Raw genomic sequence first — 7762 nt, forward strand, 5'->3', positions numbered from 1 at the left:
TTATGGTCCGGTGCCTTCAGCTCTGTCCTGCCCTGCAGCGTGTACCCAAGCTTCTCATAAATTAATGGGTCATTCATTGCACTGGAGCTCACCCACCTCCCTAGAATTCAGGATTTACTGCCAACATTCTCACTCTGCCACAAAATTAATATAGCACTGTTAGGACACGGTGTACTTTGAAAACAACCAGCAATCATGATTCTACATTTAAGCCCCTGAATCCAAGAAATATTAATTAAAAAGATAAAAGGTACAGCAAAAAAGGACCACTGTACATAGTTAGAATTAATCTGTTTTAACTATTTCTCGCTTGCAAAAACGTAGAGATAGTAACTCAAAATAAATCAAGTTATTAGAAGAGTAGGAAAGGAATGACCTTTTAATAAAGACTTGTTTGTTCCATCAGCCTTTCATAAGCTATCCAATATAATTCTCCCAAAGACCCTGCAAGGTAGGCATCATTATCCTTATTTTAGAAGCAATGAAACTTGGGGCACCTGGGTGGCTCAGTCGATTGAGCATCTGCCTTTGGCTCAGGTCATGAACTCATGGTTCGTGGGTTTGAGCCCCTCATCCGGCTCTGTGCTGACAGCTCAGAGCCTGGGGCCTGCTTTGGATTCTGTGTCTCCCTCTCTCTCTCTCTCTCTGCCCCTCCCCCACTCTCTTTCTCTCTCTCTCTCTCTCTCTCTCTCTCTCTCAAATAAATAAACATTTAAAAAAAATTTTTTTAAAGCAATGAAACTGAAGCTCAGGGAAATTACCCCAACTTACACTTACTAAATGGATTTATAAGCATTAAAAGCTATATGTAGAATCAGGATTCACACTCAGGAACACCCAACTCCAGAGCTTTTCCACTAAACACATATTGCCTTCCTAAGATCAATTGATCATGCTATTATTAGAACCATCAATCAATATTTTTCCTTTCAAGTGAGTAATAAAGTGAAATATACATTATTGACAGTACTTACTCTTAAAGGAGAAATTTTCCAAAACCAGTAGTTCCATGCCTGGCTAATCACCAAAATTACCTGGAAAGCACTTAAAATATTCCCTAGGCCTTTCTATAGAACTACTGAGTCAGAATCGCTGAAGATGAGCCCAGGAATGTCCTTAAATATAAAGCTCTCAAGACAATTTTTATAATCAGCCAATTAGGGAGCCATTGGGTCTTCCAACAGTGGAGACAAAAAGCAACACTACCACTTGGAGATACAGTGCACTGTACTTTTTCAAAGTATTATAACATCCTCTGTTTCATCTCATCCTTATAAACACCTGCTGGGCAGGATGTGGGGCAGATATTTTTATCCTCCTTAGATACAAACAGAAACCAAGATCAATAAGGGAAGGACACTTGAATGATTTTTTTCCACTTTCTTACGTAAAAATGGATCACCTAGGAAAACCAAACTGGCTTTGGATATACAGCATTAAGAATGTAAATATCTTCATCTTCTCCTTTCACTGGGATAACAGGTTCAATAATATTAGAGGATGAGGGGACTTCATATTTGTTCCTATCTCCCATTCTGGGGTGTAGAAGTAGTTATTCTTCAGTTATATAGTAAACAGCATATGATGGGGCCCGAAGTCCATGTGGATGTTTCAGAAAGAATTTTGCCTCAAGACACAAATTATTTAATAAAATAAACTGAAGCTAGCATGTCTTTGTTCAAACAAAAATATTTCAGAGTAAGAGCTTGAGGTGTTTGTCAGACTTTTACCAAGTTCTTTCTCTCTCTCAGATGGCTCTGGATGGCGTCTTTATAACCACAAGTCCTTTGGACTGATTTCTCTTCAAATGATAAACATAGGCGCGTCTGGGTGGCTCCGTCAGTTAAACGTCCGCCTTCGGCTCATGTCATGATCTTACAGTTAGTGGGTTCAAGCCCCTCATTGGGCTCTGTGCTGACAGCTCAGAGCCGGAGCCTGCTTCGGATTCTGTGTCTCTTTTCTGCTCTCTCTGCCCCTCCCTGGCTTGTGCTGTCTCACTCTCAAACATACATAAAATAAACATAAAAAATGATAAACATACTTTCCTACTGTTCAATAAAATGTCTTGTAAAACCAGCATTTTATGCACATTTCAAAATTCACATTATATAACCTGTTTTGGAGATGCATCTTATGGGTGATTTTTATGATGTAAGTGGTTTTTACGAGAAGTCTTGTGACCAATTAATAACACATAAGTGTACAGAGACCATGTCATTATAACCAGCATTCGGTCAATTATGCAGCATTTCAAAATACCTGAATGTTTGGCAATATGTTGACCAAATATACACGTGTATATTCTCTTAGTTATATATCATGGCCATGTTATATTTTAAAGGAACCCAACATGAATTACCAAATCAAAACCACAGTTCACCCAATTCAGTGTTTGATCTCAAATGATGGCACGGCAGGGAGGCTGCCTCAAGTCGAAGAACCTGGCTGGAAGTCCAAAGTCATTCCCATAATATCATTTCAATCCAGAGTACATGAAGGGTATTTCATGCCTTATACTCACCTGTGTAATAACAGATCAAGTCTAAACTAGGAGAACGTGCAGAGGAAAAAACCAAAGAAAATAATTTGGAATTATGCCACAGATTTCACACGCAGCCTACTGAACAAAGTAAAACTTTCCCATGGAGGGACAGAGTCCATGTGTACAAAAGTGCAGTTAAAACAAACAGAACTACATTTTTTGGTCCTGGCTGCTTATCTACAAAGCCACAGGATGGCAATCGAAAAATTCCTGTTGTGCAACTATTGTCCAAATGGTTTTATGGAGAAAAAAAAATTGGGGTCAAATTCTTGGGTTCTAGTCCAGTTTTCCTGTAATCTGGTCATATTCAGATCAAGCTTTGGAGAAGCCCGTGCTCATGAAGACCACAAGTACAGACAGCAGCGGTTTTTCATGATCTGACTCTACGTTTTTAGCCTCCACTCCCACCCTGTCAGTAACCCTTCCCCATCTCCAATCTATGACCTTTTTAAAATAAATAATTGGGGATCTACCAGGAGCCAACAACTGTTCTGTGTCCTGGAATTACATGAGAGATAAGTAGAAAAGGTCACTTCTCCATAGAGTTCCCATTGTCATGAAGCAATACTGAACCTAGACAAGTAAACGTGTAGTGGTAGAGATGGCCTTTTGTGCACCAACATTTCCAGAGTGGAGTTGTCACTGGTAAGCAAAGGCCCTACCCTTATATTTCGCAGCCTCCCTTGCATCCAACAGTGTCCACATCGCTAACTTTTGCCAATGTAAAGTGAACAGCAGTGAATGTATATCATTTCCAGGACAAGGTTGTTAAGAACCTGCTGTGCCTTCTGTACTTCTTACTTTTCCCCCTGGTTCCTGCTGCATGTAGAAAACTCTGAGGTCCTGAAGACAGAGCCTCCAGATGGAGGGATCTGGGTGTCTGAATCCCAAGTGAAGGTAAGCCGCTCGCTAGTTAAAACATTAGCATTGAAGTGTTAAGTGAGTATGTAATGGCCCTGAAATATGTCAAATTATAGAAATGTTGGGGTGAATATTTAGAGGTTCTATCAGTAATCTAGCATAGCATATCAGGTGCCATAATGCTATTGAAAATAATGCACGTGTGGAGAATGAGGAATGCAGCGGGTAGAGCTGCTAATCTAAATAGAGTGGTCGAGGAAGACCTCATTGATAAAGTCACATGAAGGGAGACTGGAAGTGAGGGAGCAAGTCAAGTGAAGCTCTTGGGAAAAGCTTTGCAGAAAGAAGGGGTAGTGAGAGCAAGGTTGCTGAGAGCAGAGCATGCCTGCTATGTCTAGGGAACATCCACGAGGCCAGGATGCCGGAAGTGGAGTGAATGATGGGAGTTGAGGTCAGAAGGTAAACAGAAGGACCAATCCCATTGGGCTTCACATGCCATTATAGAATCTTTGGATGTGATTCTGAATGAGATGGAATGTTATTGAGAGATTTTGAGCAGGAAAGTGGCTAGATGTTACTTACGTTGTGCAAGGATCACTCTGGATGTTGAGGTGCGACTATGTTGTGTAGAGTTGAAAGGAACAAACATGGAAGCAGTTAGGAGGCTGTTGCAAAAATCCAGGTGAGAGACACTGATGGCTCAGACTAGGGTCATGGCAGAGGAGGTGACAAGAAATAGTCAGATGTTTGGGGATGTGGGTCGAGAGAGAGTTAATTTTTTTTTAAGATGGGAGATATTATGATTTATTTCATGTTGATGGAGATGATTCAGTAGGGAAGAGGGAAATTAATGATAGGGTAAAGGAACAGAAGAATTGAGGGAGCCATATCCCTGAAGAGAAGGAAGGACATGAGTTAGCTTTTGACAGAGGAATGTTGGTATCCATAGCAGTAGGAAGGAAACAAGTCTAGGGACTCAGATCCCAGCTTGTGAGTAGATGTGATGTGGGAGCATGTGGGAATCTCTTCTGATTCCTTCTATTTTCTCATTGAAACGAAAGGTTAAGTCAACCACTGAGAGTGGAGATAAAGGTGTGGCTATTTTGAGAAGAGACTAGAAGGTGAACAATGGTCGTTTTGGGCAAAGTGCGGGCCACAAACAGGCTAAGAAAATGTAATAAGATGTCATGGCTACATTGAGCGCTCCCTTTAGTTCACTGACCCTGGATAAGACGAGAGTCCATGGCCCTGAGTTTTCCTCCAGCCAAGGGCAGCTTCTCAAGAAGAGGATGGAGTAGGCAGAATTGGAACTAACCAAGGTTGAGGGCCATTGAGTCTTTAAGACAAAGTTAGAGAAGGGAAACTCAAGGAGTTGAGTCTTCATACCAGGAAGTGATGCTCATGGAATTTAGTTTGAGCAATTGAGGACACTAGGAGAGTGAGGCACAGTGAAAATCCGTGGGGGTTGGTGGATTCCTGACCCTGGTGTAATCAAAGAATTATTGAAGTCCAGATACTGAGGCAGCAATCTGGAAGCATCGGAGCTGGGCTGGAGGCAGTGTGGTTGTTGGCAATAAGGCGGCCATATCAGACTGCTTACCATTCCCTGAAGTTCAGGGCATTTCAAACCACTTTTAAATTTGCTCTTGCTATGCCTTCTTTTTGGAATCATTCTGAATCCCCTCCTTGGTTCTTACTCATTCTTCAGGGCCCAGATCAGATGATACTTCCTCGTGCAGCGTCCTCTGATCCTCTAACTCAAAATTAATTGCCTTGTCCACTGTGTTCATACGACGGGTTTTACTCACCTTTCATGTGAGGCTTATCATAGTGTATCATTGTTACCTGTCTACAAGTCTGACGCCCACAGCTTGTGATCTCAAAGAGGACAGGCTAATACTCTACTCACTCCCGCATTCCCAGCTGATGGCGAAGAGGCTGGCCTTAATAGTTTAATCACCAGGGGCCACAGGCATGCTTGCCCTACTCTAGTCCGTTTTCCAGATTCTAGTCAAAGTGATTTCCTTAAAAGTGTAAATCAGATCATGTTATCCCCCCTGCTTAGAACGCTTAATAGACTTTCCAATTGCTCTTAAGATAAAGACCAAATTCTTTCCATGGTACACATGGTGCAGGACTCGGCTGGAGCTAACGTCTCCAGCTTCATTGCTCACCATTTACCCTCTGCTTTTCACGCTCCAGCTACCCTGGCCGCTCAGTACGTCCAACGGGCCATGTTTCTTCCTGAAATCAGGGACTTCTCATGTTCACTTGCCTCGATCTGGCACCTGAAACATTACCTTTCAGATATGAGTTCGAATATCCCCTCCTCAGTCTTTCCTGACCCCTCGCTAGGTGGGGATGACTTTTACATACTCTCAAAATACCCTGTGTTTTTCTCATAGCACTTGTAACATCTGTAATTACATAGTCACGTGGATGGTTTGCTCCCATTCTGGTCTGGAAGGCCCCTGAAGACACTAATCTACCTGGCTTTGCTCTTTACTATGTTCACTGCACCTACCACAGGGCCTGACTCATAAAATCACTTCATAAATATTTCTTCACTAAATGGCTTTATTAAACTGCTAAATCAATGGTTCTGCAGTTTTTCTTAATATTCTGTAAAAGATAGCCAATTGGGTTCTCCAAGCACTTATATTTCCTACAACAAAAGATAACGCAATCAATGCACACACATGCACACACACACACACACACACACACACAAACACACAACCAGTCTTAATGACTTTTCATACAGATCTTTAAAATACATAACCAGGCATGAGGTTGTGGTTTGCAACTTATAGGCTATACATAATTATTAAAATGAAGATGATATGTATGTGGCTAAACCAAGGGCTATTCCCTCTTGAATGAGTTATCATGAAATCTTGCTGCACTGAATATTTCAGAAGGCACCCCAGGGTTAGAATCTATGCTCACTAGAGTTTTCCTGCATAAAAGATAACCACATAATGAAAGGCAAGTGTGTGCCCTTTTGTGTGTGTATATTCAACTAAGAGCCATTTCCTAAGCCTATTGCATAAATGGAAAGTGGACTCTAGTTGTTACTTTCCATACCTTAATGGAATTTTTCAGATGATAAGCACTAGGGTGGCAAGAAAAAAATTACATAATGTCTCTAGGGAAAATCCTCATTTGTTCACTTTCTCTTACACCTTAGAAATACAACTATAAGGTGCCAAATAGGCAAAATAACAGACCTCTCTAACTAAATACATTTCTCTTTTTTAAGCTGATTTTCACTTTAAAAAAACCAATGAACATACAAGAATCCCTGAAATTATTTTCTTTTTATAAATATTTTTTTTTTCCTAGGAACTACTTTGGAGAACCATTTTAACGTTTATTATAGAAAAGTTTAAATAGTAAAGATAGTATAATGAACTCCCATCACCAACCACCAAGCTTCAATAATTGTCAATAGTCTGCCACTATTTTTTTTTCTCTGAAAAAATTTAAGGAAGGTGAAATACAGGTAAATCCAAAAAGTTGTTCAGCAGAATTGCCCCAGATGTCTCCATGTTCTTTATCTCCCCCGCTAGTCCCTCTCTGACCCACCGGAGATGAGTTTTTGTGGGTCAGTCCCTCTCTGACCCACCGGAGGTGAGTTTTTGTGAAGCAAAAAGGACCGTGCGGACACCATCATGGCCGATAGAGGAGGATTTTTCAGGGACCTGTTCAAAAGGATCCCCCAGTTAGAACACCTCCAGAATAATCCCACTCCTGACCCCAAGACTCATATCAGAAGCATCTCGAGATGGCTCTGGCATGAATACATTCGAATTCAATTTTAGGAATTGACGTGCTACTCACAGTCTGACACAGACATGCTCGTGACTCATAATCTCTTTCTGCACAGGCTGCTTCTCAAATCCCTGCAAAATGTAGTTCACATGCAGCTGTTGAAATTTACAATTATACTTCCTTTTTACGATGCCGGGTTTGAACATAAGCTGGTAATGTGACTTGTCTTTATGTCTAAGGCGTGGTCTCCTAATTTCTATACTTTGCTCTGTATTTTAGAAATTACTCTGAACCCTGGCTATTGTACTGATTTTGTAATAGCTTTTGGCCAAACACATGAAAAATTTGGCTTCACTAGAGGAAGATGGACATGAACATTTCAGCTTTAAAGTACTTTCTGCATCGTTCCAAAGGAGAGGAGAGGCCATGGGGCCTTATCTTAAATTTGGTCTAGTGACCTTGATAAAATTGCTCCTGCTCTGACCTTGAAGTCCACACCAGTGGCTGGGCTGTGCACCCTGAAATCCATCCCCTTAATGACCCAGCTTGCTGGCAGGTGCCCAGTTTCTTCGCCACTACGGCTGA

Source organism: Panthera onca, chromosome B2 (genome assembly GCF_046562875.1).
Source record: "Panthera onca isolate mPanOnc1 chromosome B2, mPanOnc1 haplotype 2, whole genome shotgun sequence".
NCBI lineage: Eukaryota > Metazoa > Chordata > Mammalia > Carnivora > Felidae > Panthera > Panthera onca.